Genomic DNA, 21,656 nt, shown 5'->3' with positions numbered 1-21,656 from the left:
GCACATTTAGCTTAACAGCTCATGCATCCAAGTTGCTAACAGGAATAATGTACTGAAAAATGGAAAATAGAGTTGAGGATGTGTTAGATGACGATCAGGTTGGTTTTAGGAAAGGTAAAGGCACCAGAAAGACAATTCTGACGCTAGGGTTGATAATGGAAGCAAGAATGAAGAAAAATCAAGGCATATTTATAGGATATGTCGACATGGAGAGCGCGTCCGACAATGTAAAATGGTGCAAGATGTTCGTAATCCTGAGAAAAATAGGGTAAGCTGTAGGGAAAGATAGGTTATAAACAATATGTACAACAAACAAGAAGGAACAATAAGCGGAGAAGACCAAGAGTGAAGTGCACGGATTAAAAAGTGTGTAAGACAGGGGTGTAATTTTTCGCCTCTGCTGTTCGATCTATACGTAGTAGAAGCAATGACGGAAATAAAAGAAAGGATCAAGAGTGGGTTTAAAATTCAAGGTGGCAGGAAATCAATGTTAAGATTCTCTGATGACATTGCTATTCTCAGTGAAAGTGAAGAAGGATTACTGGATCTGTTGAATGGAATGAACAGTTCAATGAGTACAGAATATGGATTCAGAGTAAATCGAAGACAGACGAAAGCAATGAGACGTAGCAGGAATTAGAACAGCGAAAAACTTAACGTTTGATTTGGTGATCATGAAGCAGATGAAGTTAAGAAATTCTTCTATCTTAGGCAGCAAACTAATCCATAACGTACGGAGCAAGGAGGACATAGAAAGCATCATAGCGCTAGCAAGAAGGGCTTCCTGACAAAGGGAGTTCTACTAGCACCAAACATAGTCTTAATTTGAGGAAAAAAGTTTCTGACGATGTACGTTTGGAACACAGCATTGTATGGCAGTGAGACATGGACTGTGGTAAAACTGGAACAGAAGAGATTCGAAGCATTTGAGATGTGGTACTACAGACGAATGTTGGAAACTAGGTGGACTGATAAGGTAAGGAATGAGGAGGTTCTCTGCAAAATCTGCGAGGAAAGGAATAAATGGAAAAACACTGATAAGAAGAAGGGCAGGATGATAGGACATCTATTAAAACATCAGGAAATAACTTCCATGGTACTACAGGGGGCTGTAGAGGATAAAAACTGTAAGGGAAGAGAGGGATTGGGATACATCCGGCAAGTTAAAAAATGGTTCAAATGGCTCTGAGCACTATGGGACTCAACTTCTGAGGTCATTAGTCCCCTAGAACTTAGAACTAGTTAAACCTAACTAACCTAAGGACATCACACACATCCATGCCTGAGGCAGGATTCGAACCTGCGGCCGTAGCGGTCTCGAGGTTCCAGACTGCAGCGCCTAGAACCGCACGACCACTTCGGCCGGCCATCTGGCAAGTAATTGAGGACATACGTTGTAAGTGCTACTCTGAGATGAAAATTTTGGCACAGGACAGCAATTCGCGGCGGGTCTTCTCAAAAAAATACGTATTTTATTATTGGCCTTGATGACAACATTAATAGCTATCTCAAACTTGTCACAGGTTATCATTTATGTATAATGAAGTACTGTCTGAAAAAGCTGCACAAATACACTCCTGGAAATGGAAAAAAGAACACATTGACACCGGTGTGTCAGACCCACCATACTTGCTCCGGACACTGTGAGAGGGCTGTACAAGCAATGATCACACGCACGGCACAGCGGACACACCAGGAACCGCGGTGTTGGCCGTCGAATGGCGCTAGCTGCGCAGCATTTGTGCACCGCCGCCGTCAGTGTCAGCCAGTTTGCCGTGGCATACGGAGCTCCATCGCAGTCTTTAACACTGGTAGCATGCCGCGACAGCGTGGACGTGAACCGTATGTGTAGTTGACGGACTTTGAGCGAGGGCGTATAGTGGGCATGCGGGAGGCCGGGTGGACGTACCGCCGAATTGCTCAACACGTGGGGCATGAGGTCTCCACAGTACATCGATGTTGTCGCCAGTGGTCGGCGGAAGGTGCACGTGCCCGTCGACCTGGGACCGGACCGCAGCAACGCACGGATGCACGCCAAGACCGTAGGATCCTACGCAGTGCCGTAGGGGACCGCACCGCCACTTCCCAGCAAATTAGGGAAACTGTTGCTCCTGGGGTATCGGCGAGGACCATTCGCAACCGTCTCCATGAAGCTGGGCTACGGTCCCACACACCGTTAGGCCGTCTTCCTCTCACGCCCCAACATCGTGCAGCCCGCCTCCAGTGGTGTCGTGACAGGCGTGAATGGAGGGACGAATGGAGACGTGTCGTCTTCAGCGATGAGAGTCGCTACTGCCTTGGTGCCAATTATGGTCGTATGCGTGTTTGGCGCCGTTCAGGTGAGCGCCACAGTCAGGACTGCATACGACCGAGGCACACAGGGCCAACACCCGGCATCATGGTGTGGGGAGCGATCTCCTACAGTGGCCGTACACCTGTGGTGATCGTCGAGGGGACACTGAATAGTGCACGGTACATCCAAACCGTCATCGAACCCATGGTTCTACCATTCCTAGACCGGCAAGGGAACTTGCTGTTCCAACAGGACAATGCACGTCCGCATGTATCCCGTGCCACCCAACGTGCTCTAGAAGGTGTAAGTCAACTACCCTGGCCAGCAAGATCTCCGGATCTGTCCCCCATTGAGCATGTTTGGGACTGGATGAAGCGTCGTCTCACGCGGTCTGCACGTCCAGCACGAACGCTGGTCCAACTGAGGCGCCAGGTGGAAATGGCATGACAAGCCGTTCCACAGGACTACATCCAGCATCTCTACCATCGTCTCCATGGGAGAATACCAGCCTGCATTGCTGCGAAAGGTGGATATACACAGTACTAGTGCCGACATTGTGCATGCTCTGTTGCCTGTGTCTATGTGCCTGTGGTTCTGTCAGCGTGATCATGTGATGTATCTGACCCCAGGAATGTGTCAATAAAGTTTCCCCTTCCTGGGACAATGAATTCACGGTGTTCTTATTTCAATTTCCAGAAGTGTAGTCAGTTGTACCTTCGTAAGATTTCGAAACTGTGCAAAGACTGACAGCTTGTTGTAAATTTTCAAAAATGTTAAACTGTGCTCTTCAAGAAACAGAAAAACGCGGTACTCTCCTGATTACAGTATCGATGACCCGCAATTGACAGTGAATGATACAATAATGGTAGAAGTGAAAGAATTCTGCCTTCTATGGCGACACAGAATGGCTTAAGTAAGGAAGTCGTCGGAAATAGACTAGCACAAGCGAAAGATCTGCTCTACAGGTATCAGATGTTGATATGGAAATGAGGCAGAAGTTATTGCATCTGTACATCTGAAGCAAAGCATAGTGTGGAAGTGAAATTCGGTTCATCAGAAATTTTGAGCAGAAATCTGCGCTGGAAGGAGCAGAAGAATTTGAAAAAACAGTAGGACATGAAAAGATTAGAAAATCGCAAAACAGATTATAGAGAACGTTGTGTAAAGCAGTTAACTAGAGGAGCAGACATAGCACAAGATAGGAAAATATGGAGGTCGACATCAAACAAATCGAAAAATTAAAGGCTAAAAAAAAGTTATTTGTTGTTTTTGTTTGTCCGAAACAGTGCTTGGAGAAGTATTCTTCTTTGTATCCGTGAAAGTATTTTGAGCGTGTCAGAGGAAGTGAGTGCAAACTACTTTTCTAATGAGTAGGTTTAGTAATTACGGCGCGGCAGCTTTCGTCAGGATAACCTCTCAGAGGGGGCTAGAGAAAGCGCGGGTAACAGCAATCTTGTGACTTAGCTGCGGATTTCTGAGAGAAGTCATCAGTAACACCACTCACAAAGGAACATCTCACAGGCTTAATGAGAACTTTCCAGACGCTTCTGTTTAATGCCGTTTGTGTGAAACGGCAGCAGCGGAAAGTTTAAAAACCTGAAAAGTGAGTGTAACTAGAGCGTGAGAAATAAAGTGGTGGCTCAGACGAGCTCTGAACATCAATTTTTCAAACAACTTTCACTGGCTGCCAGACAAAACTTAACACTCGAAAGCTGGCTTTACTTTTGTATCTAACGTTGTGCATGCCCAAAAGATTGTAGTTGTGAGGACGAGAGACGCCATTCCTGGCGAATTTTTTGAAATCTGTTATCCATTGGTAAACGATAAATATTGTATGATCGTTGCCCAACTGTACATTCAGATATTATAAAATTAATTATAAGAAAAATTGAACGTTCAATTACAGAGTAATCCATAAAAAGCATTACAATGTGTACCTACTTCTGGTCTCCTGTCCGTTGCTAATGAGCGTCTATTTCTTCCTAAGTATCAAATACTACTAACTCATAGAAAAGACTGTAAGCATTTTACACCAGGCAACAGTACTCTCCGTTTTGAATTAGTACAATCAAACCCAGCAAAATATTATGATGTGATGTCCTTAGGTTAGTTAGGTTTAAGTAGTTCTAAGTTCTAGGGGTCTGATGACCATAGTTGTTAAGTCCCATAGTGATCAGAGCCATTTGAACCAGCCAAAATATTATGAGCCAACATATGCACTTAACAAAGTAAAAACATCGCTCTAGCAGAATATTTTTAAAATTACGCTTTAAATTTATTTTTCCTCCATGTAATTTCTCGTTTTAGGCTGACAGTGCTTCGTAAAGCTTAACGCCAATACGGCTTTTGTGAGAGTTCTGTTACGTGCTGTATATGAAGGGCTCTGATAGTATTTTTAACTTCGTGAAGAGATGTTTACAATGACTCTGTGGAGGACTGTTTTCTATTATTCAGATACCTTTAGTCCTTAATTAAAACAGTTGATTTAAATGGCAAGTGATGATAGCCCAAAATATTAATCAGTATATTGCAAGGGACTGGGATTAGCCAAAGTATGTCGTACTGGCTGGTTGTCAGTGCAAAAGTTTATACATAATTTTTAGGGAAAATGTGGATGAATTGAGTCTCTTTCCAAGTTTCATTACAGGGTCTTTATAATTTAAGTTTCATCACCGTGATTCCCTATTTTCTACGTTCTGTCCTTTCTAACACTTCATCACCCAGCACCAGATTTATATTTTCTGTTTGACTTTTCTTCCAAACTGAATGTTATTTGGTATATTTATATTTAATGTTAATCTGTTAGCATTGAACCAAGAAAATAGATACTGGAGGTCTAAAATCAGCTGCTGTGTACAACGATTTCTTTGGAGCACTTGTTATTCTACTGGTATCAACTGTGAATAATATGACTTTGGCAGCATGACCTGAAATGTGTACGCCACTTATATTAATTAGAAGCAATATGGAATCTGGAACACTGCCTTCTGGTTCTCCTATTTTGACTTTCTTTGCATTTGACACTAAACTGATTTTGCTGTTGGAATGAGCTGATAAAATTTCACATTTTGTATTCTGTTTCGTAGATAGGATTCAAAGCACATTTTGCTAACCCTTGAATACCAAGTGCTTCAAATTTTTCCAAGACAACGTTGTAACTAACAATATCAAATGCTTTAGAGACATCCAAATCGACTCATACTACACTCTTGTTATTCTGTAGCTTTCCAGTTATCTGTTCAGAGCAGCACGCCACTAATGTTTCTGTACACCTCTTGTGTCATACTACACGAACGATGCACATCACTGCCATGACCACGAAGCGTGTGGACACCAACATCGATGCTAAGTCGATAACCGAAACCCCGTAGACGCGCGACGTTACAACTTGTGGGCCGTGATTGGCACAATTTTGTTCAGTATAAGAAAATTTCAATTTTTTGATCCTTTAAATAATAGCCAGTGTCTCCTTTTCCATTTGGCCATAATTTACCCATTCCAACGTTAATGTTTTAGATGTTCTTGAGTCACATCGAGGGTCTTAAAGTGATAGAACAACACGAATGCTGAATTGTGCAGCATACGCCTCAAGGTCCAAGCGTTTTTCTGCCGTAAAAGGGGCCAGACAAATAGGAAACTTCTACACTTTTTTAGTTTCAAGAATGTTGCCTGACAATCGATGGACCTCTGATATCTGAATTCCTTTTTTCGAAGCTATTGGGGAAGTATGACTTCTGTGCAGCAGCTAGGAGATTATGAGGTTATCAGTTGCTTCGACGTCACTCAGATCATATTTGTTCATCATCTGGCCAAGGTACTGAATGTTCGGTTGGGAAGGATTCCACTTACTGCATTTACATTTGTACCCACTATCTCTAAATCTGTTAAGTAGCTGTTTTAAATGAATGAGGTGTTGCTCCTGGTCAGATCCTGTGACTATAATGCAATCCAAATAGTTCGCAGCGTGTGGTACTCCCTGTATTTTTGAAATATAGTTTTGTTTCATGGGTTTAGGATGAGCTTTTCACAAGTGGCTTTTGTCGCATACGCACATGTCAAATATGTTTCACACATATTTAACATATTTCGCGAGTATTTGTGCTCATATTTTACCTATACGTCTTCCGAATCTCGCCCTGCAGTTTCGGTTTCGCATAGCTTAATGTTTACGACGTAGTATCTCATGAACTACACTATCGAAAAAAACTAGTACATCCTTTTAGAGGTACATGAAATTTATAGGTCAATAGCATAAGCCGTTCTGAAGTACCAGTATCGACCCATGCTGAGACACCCACACTATTGCGTAGTGTAGCCTCCACAGGCTGCAATACTGGCGCTAGTCGATCGTACAGATGACGAATATTGTGCTGCGATACGTTATTCCACGTCTGCTCCACCTGTTCGCGTTGTTCTGTATGAGTTATTGATTTACAAGTCACATGAGTCACTTCTCATGCTATCATATCCCACACGAGTTCGACTGGAGACCGTGCTGGCAAGGGAAGTTCTACATCTACATCTACCTGATTACTCTGATATTCACAATAAAGTGCCTGGCAGAGGTTTCAATGAACCACCTTCATGCTGTCTCTCTAACGTTCCACTGTCGAACGGCACGCGGGAAAAAAGAGCACTTAAATTTTTCCGTGCAAGCACTGATTTCTCTTATTTTATCGTGATGATCATTTCTCCCTATGTAGGTGGGTGCCAAAAGAATGTCTTCGCAATCGCAGGAGGAAACTGGTGATTGAAATTTTATGAGAAGATCCCGTCGCAACGAAAAACGCCTTTGTTTTAATGATTGCCACTCCAATTCGTGTATCATGTCTGTGACACTATTTCCCCTATTTCGCGATAATACAAAACTAGCTGCCCTTCTTTGTACTGTTGCTTCAGATCTTTAGAGCACGTTATGTTTCACAGGCAGTGCGTGGGTGAGCATTATCCTGTTGGAACAAGACATCACCTTTTTGTTGCACGAACGGCAAAAGAAGGGACTAACAACATTCTGCACGTACTGAGCGCTGGTTATCGTACCCTCCGCCAACACCAAAGGTGAAAGGGAGTTGTAGCATACCTCTACGAGACAGCGCTCACCAGGTCTATGCCATACGCGCAAAAGACCATCACCTGCTTGTAGGCAGAATCTGCTTTCATCACTGAAGACCACAGCGCGCCATTCCAAGTGATCCTATGATGGCACCAGTCGAGATGTCCACGTCGATACTTTGACATGAGTGGAGGACGAGCTAGGGGTGTGAGTACCCGTAGTCCCACCGCTAATGACTGGTTGGTAACAGTTTGTTTTGACACGTGTGGGCTCATAAGTCCTCTTATCTGTGCTGTGGTACTGTACTATCTGCCACTGCTGCCCTTACAATACTACGATCCTGGCACGCGTCTGTGCTTCGTGGACATCCAGAACCTCGTCTACGGGTGTGAGAATGTTCATTCACGTGACAACTGATACCAGCATCGTTGCACAACTGTCGCAACGCGCCCCAATCGTGAGGAAGATCACTGAAAGGTCCATAGCACAACTCGGGTGCCCAGAATTTGACCCCTTTCAAACTCGGTCAGTTGACTGTAGGAAGCGTGATTGGCTGTAGGAAGCACGACTGCGTCTCCCTGACATGGTTGCCTGCTTGCTTCACACGTTTGCACCACATTGAGGGTTCTGACTGTGAACATTCCCTACCAAAGAAGGCGTTCTGATAGCTATGCACTACGCTATCTGTGGGCGGACTACGTTGAAACCATTATCTGTACATATACTATCCCCAGGTGGCACATGTTGCCATCGAATCAAAATCGACTCCTCATTCCAGGTGCATGAACTATTTTCCGGCAGTGCATGTGCTGTACAATGATATAATTTTGCAGATGCATCCAGTGGTATATTTTCCTACCATATGCGAAATGTGTTGTGATTAGTGTTAGTAGTAAAGAAGTAATAAGTGAAAACGGCAGTGCATGATGCAGCAGTTCCTCACGCATCTCAGTGTTTATGACGTCATACTCCTGAACTATGTGTCGTACAGTGATATATTTTTCTAGGTACATTCAGTTGCATGAGTGGATGCTGAGTGTGAAATGTGTTGCGAATAGAGTTATTATTAAAGAAGTAACAAATTAAAACGTCATTCATGATGCGACAGTTTTACACGCGTCTCAGTTTCAGCCAATGATTCGGACTTAGGCGGTTTGTTCTGGTTATACACTCCTGGAAATTGAAATAAGAACACCGTGAATTCATTGTCCCAGGAAGGGAAACTTTATTGACACATTCCTGGGGTCAGATACATCACATGATCACACTGACAGAACCACAGGCACATAGACACAGGCAACAGAGCATGCACAATGTCGGCACTAGTACAGTGTATATCCACCTTTCGCAGCAATGCAGGCTGCTATTCTCCCACGGAGACGATCGTAGAGATGCTGGATGTAGTCCTGTGGAACGGCTTGCCATGCCATTTCCACCTGGCGCCTCAGTTGGACCAGCGTTCGTGCTGGACGTGCAGACCGCGTGAGACGACGCTTCATCCAGTCCCAAACATGCTCAATGGGGGACAGATCCGGAGATCTTGCTGGCCAGGGTAGTTGGCTTACACATTCTAGAGCACGTTGGGTGGCACAGGATACATGCGGACGTGCACTGTCCTGTTGGAACAGCAAGTTCCCTTGCCGGTCTAGGAATGGTAGAACGATGGGTTCGATGACGGTTTGGATGTACCGTGCACTATTCAGTGTCCCCTCGACGATCACCAGAGGTGTACGGCCAGTGTAGGAGATCGCTCCCCACACCATGATGCCGGGTGTTGGCCCTGTGTGCTTCGGTCGTATGCAGTCCTGATTGTGGCGCTCACCTGCACGGCGCCAAACACGCATACGACCATAATTGGCACCAAGGCAGAAGCGACTCTCATCGCTGAAGACAACACGTCTCCATTCGTCCCTCCATTCATGCCTGTCGCGACACCACTGGAGGCGGGCTGCACGATGTTGGGGCGTGAGCGGAAGACGGCCTAACGGTGTGTGGGACCGTAGCCCAGCTTCATGGAGACGGTTGCGAATGGTCCTCGCCGATACCCCAGGAGCAACAGTGTCCCTAATTTGCTGGGAAGTGGCGGTGCGGTCCCCTACGGCACTGCGTAGGATCCTACGGTCTTGGCGTGCATCCGTGCGTCGCTGCGGTCCGGTCCCAGGTCGACGGGCACGTGCACCTTCCGCCGACCACTGACGACAACATCGATGTACTGTGGAGACCTCATGCCCCACGTGTTGAGCAATTCGGCGGTACGTCCACCCGGCCTCCCGCATGCCCACTATACGCCCTCGCTCAAAGTCCGTCAACTACACATACGGTTCACGTCCACGCTGTCGCGGCATGCTACCAGTGTTAAAGACTGCGATGGAGTTCCGTATGCCACGGCAAACTGGCTGACACTGACGGCGGCGGTGCACAAATGCTGCGCAGCTAGCGCCATTCGACGGCCAACACCGCGGTTCCTGGTGTGTCCGCTGTGCCGTGCGTGTGATCATTGCTTGTACAGCCCTCTCGCAGTGTTCGGAGCAAGTATGGTGGGTCTGACACACCGGTGTCAATGTGTTCTTTTTTCCATTTCCAGGAGTGTAGATTCTGACTGGGAAAGCTTTCCCGTGTGTTTGGTCAGCCAATGAGATGAATGGGGGAAGTATTGTACACTGGCCACAGGGATGTAAGCAGAGTATCGACTGGTGAGGCGTCTCTCTCTCTCTCTCTCTCTCTCTCTCTCTCTCTCTCTCTCTCTCTCTCTCTCTGTGTGTGTGTGTGTGTGTGTGTGTGTGTGTGTGTGTGTGTGTTTCTCTCTCTCTCTCTCCTCTCAGCCTTCGGTTCGGCGTGACGTGTTTCTTCCTCTCTTTATCTTTCTACTGATGTTCCGATTCTGTTCCAAAACCGATCAACACCCCATGATCCCTCTGGTTGACTGCTGGCTTGTTTGCCAACCCTAGAGCGCGCCCACTGTACTCCTAATTGATAATTATGTACCATTTTTACACCTGAAACCCATTGTACTTCTTCCTTGAATCCCTGGGCGCTCACACATCCTGATAGCCCATCTGCAACCAGCACACGTCTTATCTGCAATTCCATTAACATGCAAATGCATCTATAATTGCGATGCATCTTGATCATAATCATAGTCTGTTAGTAAAGGTGCAACTGAGGACAAGAGAGATCAATAGTTTATGAAATAACTCATTGTCAGTATGTCTGCCCCAATAGCTGAGTGGTCATGCCAAGGGGCCCGGGTTCGATTCCTGGAGATTTTCTCCGCTCAGGGACTGGGTGTTGTCTTGTCCTCATTATCATTTCACCATCATCAGTGGAAGGCAAAGAGAAACCACCACTGGAATTTCCTCCCTAGATGCTCATGTGGTGGACTTCTCTGAAGAGGCTTCCCCTATGACAAGACCTGCTGTTAGGCCGAACACGAAGTTAAGTTCATTGCCAATATAAAAAAAAGTGTAATCTGTTCACTTATGTCGTTGCACACCCACATAACATCTCCTGTAACCAATTATTGATAGTCGTCAAAAAAAGTATCAACCGGAAAAAAAGAAACACCAGAGTTACTTCTGTTGCATAATACTCCTCTGTTTCTGTGCTATAATTTGCCAAAAATCGTTTCAATATCTTGGGAGAGTCCTTAGAAAATGTAGTCCATCAACAAAGAAGGTGGCGTACAAAACACTCGTTCGACCTATACTTGAGTATTGCTCATCAGTGTGGGATCCGTACCAGGTCGGGTTGACAGAGGAGATAGAGAAGATCCAAAGAAGAGCGGCGCGTTTAGTCACAGGGTTATTTGGTAACCGTGATAGCGTTACGGAGATGTTTAGCAAACTCAAGTGGTAGACTCTGCAAGAGAAGCGCTCTGCATCGCGGTGTAGCTTGCTGACCAGGTTTCAAGAGGATGCGTTTCTGGATGAGATGTCGAATATATTGCTTCCCCCTACTTATACCTCCCGAGGAGATCAGAATGTAAGATTAAAGAGAATCGAGCGCGCACTGAGGCTTTCCGGCAGTCGTTCTTCCCGCGAACCATACGCGACTGGAACAGGAAAGGGAAGTAATGACAGTGTCACGTAAAGTCCCCTCCGCCACACACCGTTGGGTGGTTGCGGAGTATAAATGTAGATGTAGATGTTATAAAATATGATGGATGAATAAATAATTCAGTGGAGGCACATCATTGTGTGCGCGTGTGGAAGTGAGCGCGAGACAAAAAATCCATTTTCTAGAGATTGGAGACATATATCGATCTCCTTCCAAGTCTAAAGAAATATTCGGTACGTTAGCTACATTTCCTTCGCATCAGTGTCTGACTTAAAATGCACCAAATGCAGACTCATAACGATCCCTATTTTCATTGCAAACTATATGAATTTCGTTCTGTAGGTTACTTAATCTGGAAGTATCACATTAACTATGGCCATCAACGAAAAGCAGCTCATCATAAAGCTGACATATAAAGCTTTAAGTAATGAAATAATTCGCTTTCCTAACCAATAGTTTCCTTGTATTTTTTTGAAAAAGGAGGCGTACATGTGAAATCACTGAGGTAATGAAATTCGTGAGATACCTCCTAACATCGTGGCGGACCTCTTTTTACCCGGCATAGCGCAGCAACTCGACGTGGCGTGGACTTAACAAGTCACTGGCAGTCTCCTGCAGAAATATTGAGCCATGCTGCCTCTACAGCCGTCCATAATTGCAAAGTTGTGGCCAGTGCAGGAGTTAGTGCACGAACTCACCTCTCGATTATGTCCCATAAATGTCTGATAGAATACACGTCGGGCGATCTGGGTGGCAAAATCATTTACTCGAATTGTCCAGAATATTCAAACCAATCACAAACAACTGTAGCTTGGTATCGTGGCGCACTGTCACACATAAAAATCTCATCGTTGAATCGTCTCCAAGTAGCCGAACGTAACTATTTCCAGTCAATGATCGGTTCAGTTGGACCGGTAGATCTAGTCCATTCTATGTAAACATAGTCTACATCATTATGGAGCCACCACCAGCTTGCACAGTCGCTTGCTGACAACTTGGATCCATGGCTGCGTGGCGTCTGCGCCACTCTCGAGCCCTCCCATTAGGTCTTACCAACTGAAATCATGACCTACCTGATCTGGTGAGACGTAATGCCTGAAATTTGATATTCTCGGCGCACTCTTGTCACTGTGGGTTGAGGTATATTTAGTTCCCTAACTATTTCCGAATTGAAATGTCCCATACATGTAGCTCCAACCACCATTTCGCGTTAAAGGTCTGTTAATTCGTGTAGGCATAATCGCGTCGGAAACATTTCCTCATGAATCACCTGAGTACAAGTGACAGTTCCACCAATGCACTCCCCTTTTATATCTTGTGTACTCGATACTATTGCCATCTGTATATATGTGTATCGTAACACCTGACTTTTGTCACATCAGTATAGTGCTGGTGTTAAACACTGTAGTGCCAAAGAAACTCGTGTAGGCAAGTCTATATAAGCACAGAGATTTGTAAACAGGTAGAATATGGTGCTGCGGTCGACAACGCCTATATAAGACAACAAATGTCTGCCGCAGTTCTTAGATCGGTTGCTGCTGCTGCAATGGCTGGTTATCAAGATTTAAGTGAGTTTGAACGTAGTGTTACAGTCGGCGCACGAGCGATGGGACACAGCATCTCCTAGGTAGCGGTGGGGGTTTTCCCGTATGACCATTTCACGAGTGTACCGCGAATATCAGAAATCCGGTGAAACATCAAATCTCCGACATAGCTGCGGCCGGAAAAAGATCCTGCAAGTATGGGATCAACAACGACTGAAGAGAATCGTTCAACGTGAGAGAAGTGCAACCCATCCGCAAATTGCTGCAGATTTCAATGCTGGGCCATCAACAAGTGTCAGCGTGTGAACCATTCAACGAAGCGTCATCGATATGGGCTTTCGGAGCAAAAGGCCCTCTTGTGTCCACTTGGTGACTGTACGATACAAAACTTAATGCCTCGCCTGGGTTCGTCAACACCGACATTGGGCTGTTGATGAATGGAAACATGTTCGTCGTCGGACGAATCTCGTTTCAAATTGTATCTAGCGGATGGACAACCTCATGAATCCATGTAGTCTGCATATCAGCAGGGGACTGTTCAAGCTGGTGGAGGCTCTGTAATGGTGACGCGCGTGTGCAGTTGGAGTGATATGGGACCCTTGATACGTCTACATACGACTCTGACAGGTGACACGTGCTTAAGCATCCTGTCCCATTGTGCATTCCCACGGACTTGGGCAATCCGACCCCTCACATGTTCAGGATTGCTACAGAGTGACTCCAGGAACACTCCTCTGAGTTTAAACACGTCCAATGGCCACCAGACTCCTCAGACATGAACATTATTGAGCGTATCTGGGACGCCTTGCAACGTGCTGTTCAGAAGACACCTCCGCCCTCTCGTACTCTTAACGGATTTATGGACAGCCCTGCAGGATTCATGGTGTCATATCACTCCAGCACTACTTCAGGATTCATGGTGTTAAATCTCTCCAGCACTACGTCAGACATTGATCGAGTCCATGCCACGTCGTGTTGCGGCACTTCTGCGTCCTCGCATGGGCCCTATACAATATTAGGCAGGTGTACCGATTTCTATGGCTCTTCAGTGTATTACTGCTGCAACCGTTGGCGGTTCAATTAGCGTTCCCTGTATGCACCTGTACGTGCATGGCACCGCGCGGCGACTCAGAACGCAGATTACCAGCTTTCTTTGTGTTCCCACGCTAAGAAGGGGGTTTGCAGCTGCAGGCAGTCGCAAAATGCGCGTTAATTCTGCGCTGCGTGGAACTTTCAACATTGAAAGCGAATGCTTCCACTTGTTGCAAAGGAAAGACAATCGAGAATGAAAGTACATCGTTGGTAAACGTGAACCGTGTGTTTAGCATGACATTATGAAAACAATAAATTCCAGGCGCTCCCGAGCCGCGTTAACGCTGCAGCCCTTCTTCCCCTTTTCGGCCCCATTTTTTGCTGATAACTAAACAGGTGTTAATAAGAATAAGAATCTTTATTAGCCGTTCAGTATTTTCTTATACAATGGACTTCGTCAATAAGTTCAATTACAGTATAAAGATGGTTATATTCTCATAACAATGTATATATAAATCATATGAATGTTAGTGTAGTACAATAGCACACATTAAGAATTTCATATATTGTTAATTTTACAATTAAAAAAGAAAACATTATACAGATTTATATTACGCAGAAAGTATTCATGTCGATGACACTATGTCATTATCATATATATGTTGATAACACTATGTCATTATCCTAAGCTATTGATACAAATTTAGGTCCTACTACAGGCAGAGGTACCTTTCTCTATGTTAAAACGACAAATCTGCCATAATACAATCTTTATATTCATCAACTGATTAAAATGCTTTACCTTTGAGCCATTGACCCAATGTTGTCTTAAATTTACTTTTAGATACTGTTTGTACAATTTTAGGGAGCATATTAAACAGTTCGAGGCCTACATATTTATTTTGTGTCTTGGACAGTCTAGAGTATGGCAGATCAATTGTGTGGTTTCTTCTTGTATTGTGGGTGTGGACAGATGACCTAAGGGGATATTGAGCTGTTTTCTTTTACGTGTAGTAAGCAAAAGATGTACAAACAAGGAACTGTCATGATGTTAAGTTTTTTGAAATGTTCCTTGCATGTATCCCTAGGAGATAAACCCACTATACATCGAAGAGTTTTTTTTTTTTTTTTTTTTTTTTTTTTTTTTGCCATCTGAAAATTGATATTGAATTGGGAGAATTTCCCCAGAGCAGAATACCATATGAAAGATGGGGGTGGATATAAGCAAAATATGAATGCAGCAGTACGTTTTGGCTGACATTACTCCTAAGCTTATAAAGTAGGAACATAGCACGTGCAAGTTTAGAACAGACGTATGTTACCTGGAGCGACAGTGCTTAGTCAACAACGAAATTACTACGACTTCATAATTATGTGCAACAAAATATGAGTTCTATCGCCTTGTCTTTAATTTTTAAAGTCAAGTGACTTTTTAAGGTACTCTAGCTTCTAAATGCCAAGTTTCTTTTGACCAGTTCCAGTTGTATCATACAAGGTGATTTAGTTACCCATACCGATGGGTTTTATGCAACCTACAATGCCTTCAAATACCATGTGCAATATTTTCATATTATCTCGCTCACTACGCACAAACTATCAGTCCTACAGAAATTTAATGCAGTTACATTTTGTGGCGGTGTACGTTTTCGCTAAAGGCCGTAGTTCTCGAATTATTCAAGAAAAACGTACAAAAGTGATCTTCAAAGGCATTTTCTTTAATAACTCGAAAACCATGGCTTCCAAGGAAGAGTGTACCCCAATATAAAATTTAACTGCATTAAATCTGCTACAACAAGGTTCTGTTGATTTCTTCTGTAGGAATAACAGTTTGAAAGCTGCGTATGAGAGAGTATGAAGATCATGCGCGTGGTTTTTGAGGGCATTTTACGTCGCATGAAACCCATAGGTAGGGGCAGCTTAATCTTCCCGTATATTTCCCATGCTGATAGCGACGAGTTACCTAAGTGGTAAATATCTGATGCGAATTTTAATCTGGATAACAATATCATCTGTTTTTGTTGCAGTGTGGATGGCTGCTATAATCATTTTGAGTGAGACTGGAAGACATTCTGAATTTCACAGGACCTGGTATACTAACATTATCGGCAGTCACGGTGAGAGGGGACGCGGCGTTTACCCAATGCCGAGCTTAGAGTGGTTATTCAGAAGTTTATCCATGATATCACAGGACTTTTTCTTTCTGTTACTTAGCCCAATTCGGTCACTAGTGTGGTGTTGTTACTAGTCGTAGAGAAGGCTGAACCAATGGGAATACCCGTAGGCAAGAAACAAGTTTCCTGCAGCGAAAACACTGACTGTCTGAAAGGTCAAAATCTTTAAAAAATCTCGAGAGTTGCTGTGAACTCTCTGAATCTAGGAGTCCGTCGCCACATCCCACGGAGGAGTGTAGCTAGTTGTAGCGTTGAATATTAACTGCCGTTGCAAATATCGTAATGGACTTTTTCACTTTCGGGCAGATCTGCTATTTTATGGCAGTAGAGATGCTGCATGTAATAGCAGATTGGTACTCGTAACTTGGTTCAAAATGTTTCAAATGGCTCTGAGCACTATGGGACTTAACATCTGAGGTCATCAGTCCCCTAGAACTTAGAACTACTTAAACCTAATTAACCTAAGGATATCACACACATCCGTGCCCGAGGCAGGATTCGAACCTGCGACCGTAGCGGTCGCGCAGCTGCAGACTGAAGCGCCTAGAACCGCTCCACCACACCAGCTGGCGGTAACTTGGAAAGTCGAGTATACGTGGATTTAGCCCAAGCGGGCGTTGTTATTTCGTACCAGTTTTGTTATGAACTGATTCTCCGCGATAGATGGCAGTGAATTTATTACTAATACGACAATTACAAACACAACAGAAGTCGTGTAGTGTTATTAGGTACACCACAAAGGATACATATGGGAGATGCGCCCCTCCCCCCCCCCCCCCCCCCCCTCACCCTTGCTGTGCTGCACGCATTGCCACCCGCACCGCTCCCGCCAGTCAGCCCTCATGCTATTCGTCGTTTCTTTCGTCAGTCAACTCAACAGAATTGAGTTATCGAGTAGTTGTTCTTTCCTATGGAGCACGCGCGTCCGCGTCATCGTATGTTATACGTTTCTGTCTAGCACATACATAGCTAACACATACCTACGAGAAAAGTCGCGACCATTCTAGTGATCTCTGTACGTTATTCTGTCTGGCATTTGTTCGAGAAAAGTCGCGAATATTCAACTGTTCTTTTTGTGCGTGTGTGTGTACAGAGAACTTTTGATGCGTAGCGCTGTAAATACGGACCATTCGCCGAATAGGAAGCTAGTTTACTTTCAGAGGCAGAAACGCCCTTCGTGATCGTGATTCTGTTATGCAAGCGTTGTCTATTTGTCCTAGATCTGACTATCCTACTTTTCACAGGCTGTACATAATACTTGCTTGTCTACCTGCATCTGTTGCTACAGTAGAAAGATGTTTTTCAACATTGCGGCATACAAAGACATGGCTGACGTCGACAATTAAGGAGGATCGACTTAATGGCTTAGCTCTGTTGAACAAACACCTTGACATTGATTGTCCTATTGACGATTTAATTAACCAATTTGTCGGGAAGAATAGGCGCATAGAATTCATCATTTAAGGAAGAGAACCACAATAGTAACTTTTTTTTATATCATACGATGGCATTGTCTTGTATATGTATATAATCATTTTGGATAAAATTTTCTTAAACTTCACACGTGACTTGATTATTTTATATTACGGTAAAAGTAAAGGTAGCTCAAGATATATCTAGCGCCCCCTCCATGAGGTTTATCTGCATCTACCACTGCAGAGGCCTAGAGCCAGTTGAGCACAGGACAAATATGCTTTCGTGACATGTTGTTAAGAAAAGCAGAATTGGGTTGTTACATAGTATATAAACAGCAATACAGATTTTAATGGTGTTCCACAATAAATTCACAACTCTTCCTCCAAATGGTCATCAAGTTCTTTAAGTACTCGCATTTTAGCGAAGTGTGTACCTGACGAATGCTTCCCGATTGTTCATACATATTCATGGTTAATGCTTAGTTTGTAAGTCTGGTAATCACACAAGCTTGGTACAGCTCTTGTCATGGTGGCAGTGATTTGAAGGGCTTGCATGACAAATGATAGAAAATAAAGGTGGAGAATGTTGTTAAGATGTGGCCATTGTGCAGACATAAGAATTAGAGGTGTTCTGGGTAGCAAGTGAATTGGAGACCACGCGACAATGTCTGGAATATGTTGTGTGGCATGCAGTGTGAAAATAAAACATAAGTGATTTTTAGCACCGATTTACTTATCGTTTGTCCACCACTGAACACCATAAATAAAACTGTAATTCGCCTTACTCCAGAATACACGAAGTTGCTTTCATAAGCCAGAAAGATTATGATCAATGTTTTTTGAGATGCAAAGAAATTCATTTTCTTATTATCTTGCAAATGGTACAGCAATAACCAATGAATTCTGTGCAAACAATCTGGACCAACTGATTGAAAGAATTTGCAAGGAGTGAACTAAATTTTGAAATACAAAAAAGATACCAGTTTTTGTCAGTGCAATGTACCCACTCACAAAGTTGCTTATGTAATGGGAGACTTGAAGAATATGAAATACAAATTGTGATACAAAGTTGCTTATGTAATGAGAGTCTTGAAGAATATGAAATACGAATCGTGAAACATCGACCTAGTTCACCAAATTTTACATCCTTTTGTTTCCACAATTTCCCATAGCTTCATAAATTCTTGGTTGGTAAACATTTTCAGTTTAATTAGGACCTTCCAGAATCATCGGAATATATTCACAAGGAAAATGTCAGACAATCAACATCAATATGAGTGGGGAGGGGCTACTTACAAAAGTAAGTTTATTTTTCACCAAAAAATCAATTTTTCACAACTAAGTCAAATATTTTCATATCCTACATGCCTTCGATTTAAGGACAGGATATGCTGCGTATCTAGACCATTAATAATTTTGTAGCCAAGATCTGTTCCATTAATAAAATGTGTGTCTTCTTTGATACTACACACTATTCCCTCCACTCTACTCCATTCCACTATCAGCACTTTGAGATTTCGCTGAAAATAACCAGGTTTTACTATGCGCTACAGCTTAAAATATCCTTGTATGCAATGTGTCGTACTTATGCAATGACTGATTATTATAAACAGAAGCTTTCTTGGGGCCCAATTTTAGGTATCCTTACAAGCAATATGCAACTGTACCAGAAGACCTTCAAATGAGATTCAGTCATTCCTTGCCTTGGTTGAAAGCTGTGACACCTCACAGGCAGGCAGCAGAGCCGAAAATGTGGTAGCGCCATAATCCCTAAAGAAAACCTCATCCATAAACTCTTATAGCTCTCGTAATTCACAGAAACAACAACAAAATAAATTTGGAAAAACAATCCGTGACAATATTTTGCTGCTGCCCTGTTGAAAGTTGTTTCAGTATTATTTGCTAACCTACCATGAGATAATTACTTGGGTAAATAAATAGGGTGTAAAGCAATTTTTGAAGGAGCTAGGCATCCAGAAAGGGGCTGCTTTAACTGTGTTATTCAACGATAAATTGGAAACCACTTGCAATGAAGAATCAAAAATATGTGGGCAAAAATTCTTAAAAGAGATTACCATACAACAAGAAGTTGTGTAGATTACAACTCTTCATACATTAAAAAGTGGTTCACACCACGTAGTTGCTTACAATATTTAAGTCTGAACCTTAAGTACATTTGCATGATACACTCTGAAGGAGCATGCAGGATATCAAAACTTATGGTGGTCTTCTGGTTAAATAAAACAAGAGAAACGAACGTAACACATTTCTGGTGACAGGAAGATTATTTGATTGATGATTAGGTTGCAATATCAGCAAATTCCAGCCGTATAACTGTCATGAAAACCAGCGAAGCAATTACATATGTCGTACAATAATTTTTGTTAGTTAGTTAAAGAAAAGTAATGAAACAGTTCTTTTGTATTTTGTGATTATTATTTCCTGTGGCATGAACATCAGTCATAGTAATAATGCAGATTTACAGAATGAGATTTTCACTCTGCAGCTGAGTGTGTGCTGATATGTACTTTGGAAGGTAGGAGACGAGGTACTGCCAGAAGTGAAGCTGTGAGGAGGGGTCATGAGTTGTGCTTGAGTAGCTCAGTTGGTAGAATACTTGCCTGGGAAAGGCAAAGGTCCCAAGTTCAAGTCTTGGTCCGGTACACAGTTTTAATCTGTCAGGAAGTTTCATATGCAGATTTAGATTTTGGTCAGAACGTAACTTAAGTATTGCTACAGTTGGATGTCCACATTCTTCTGTTATTTGTGACAGTTTTATGAGACTGGTGTGCATTTTACAGGATACCAGTTGTTGTCTAAATGTTCAAAGTGCAAGAAGTAGTACGTAGCTGCAATGAGGAATATTGCTGTGATTTAATTCGACAACTAAAACTGTGTTTTAATATTTAAAATGAAAGTACTCTTCCAGAGAATCAATTATAAACCACATTTTGAAGTGATAAATATAATTATTATTCCACAAAGTAATGCCACTTAAGGATTTTGTACTAAAATACTATTCAAAAAATTCAATCTGAAGAGCTAGGTTTTTGCTTTGTTTTTAAATGGATGCATAATACACTATGTGATCAAAGGTATCCGGACACCCCCAAAGACATACGTTTTTCATATTAGGTGCATTGTGCTGCCACCTACTGCCAGGTACTCCATATCAGAGACCCCAGTAGTCATTAGACATCGTGAGAGAACAAAATGGGCCACTCCGCGGAACTCAAGGACTTCGAACGTGGTCAGGTGATTGGGTGTAACTTGTGTCATAAGTCTGTATGCGAGATTTCCACACAAACATCCCTAGGTCCATCATTTCCGATGTGATAGTGAAGTGTAAATGTGAAGAGAAACGCACAGCACAAATTCCTACAGGCCAACTGTTAACTGACAGAGATGCCGACAGTTGAAGAGGGTCGTAATGTGTAATAGGCAGACATATATCTAGAACATCACACAGGAATTCCAGACTGCATCAGGATCCACTGCAAGTACTATGACAGTTAGTCAGGAGGTGAGAAAACTTAGATTTCATGGTTGAGCAGCTGCTCATAAGCCACACATCATTCCAGTAAATGCCAAATGACACCTTACTTGGTGTAAGGAGCCTAAAAATTGGATGGTTGAGCAGTGGAAAAACGTGTGGAGTGATGAACCATGGCTCACAATGTGGCGATCTGATGGCAGGGTGTGGGTATGACGAATGCCCAGTGAACATCATCTGCCAGTGTGTAGTGTCAACAGTAACATTTGGAGGCAGTGGTGTTATCGTGTGGTCATGTTTTTCATTATAGGTGCTTGCACCCCTTGTTGTTTTGTGTGACTCTATCACATCTCAAGCCTACATTGATGTTTTAAGAACTTTCTTGCTTCCCACTGTTGAAGAGCAGTTCGGGGAGGTGACTGCATCTTTCAAAATGATCGAGCACCTGTTCATAATGCACGGCCCATGGTGGAGTGGTTACACAACGATAACATCCTTGTAATGGACTGGCCTGCCAGGAGTCCTGACCTGAATACTTTAGAACACCTTTGGGATGTTTTGGAACACCAACTTCGTGCCAGGCCTCACCGACCTGTGTC

The 21,656-nt window shown here is 43.3% G+C and overlaps 1 protein-coding gene across 1 annotated transcript in view; it reads left to right on the top strand.

Annotated features, from left to right (window-relative positions):
* LOC126272561 (uncharacterized) overlaps positions 1 to 21,656 on the top strand; it is a 219,285-nt gene that overhangs the window by 64,461 nt on the left and 133,168 nt on the right. The window lies entirely within an intron of this gene.

This window comes from Schistocerca gregaria, chromosome 5, assembly GCF_023897955.1.
Source record: "Schistocerca gregaria isolate iqSchGreg1 chromosome 5, iqSchGreg1.2, whole genome shotgun sequence".
NCBI classification, from domain to species: Eukaryota; Metazoa; Arthropoda; class Insecta; order Orthoptera; family Acrididae; genus Schistocerca; species Schistocerca gregaria.
Note: the sequence above shows the minus strand (reverse complement) of the source record. Positions and strands in the feature narration are given on the sequence as shown.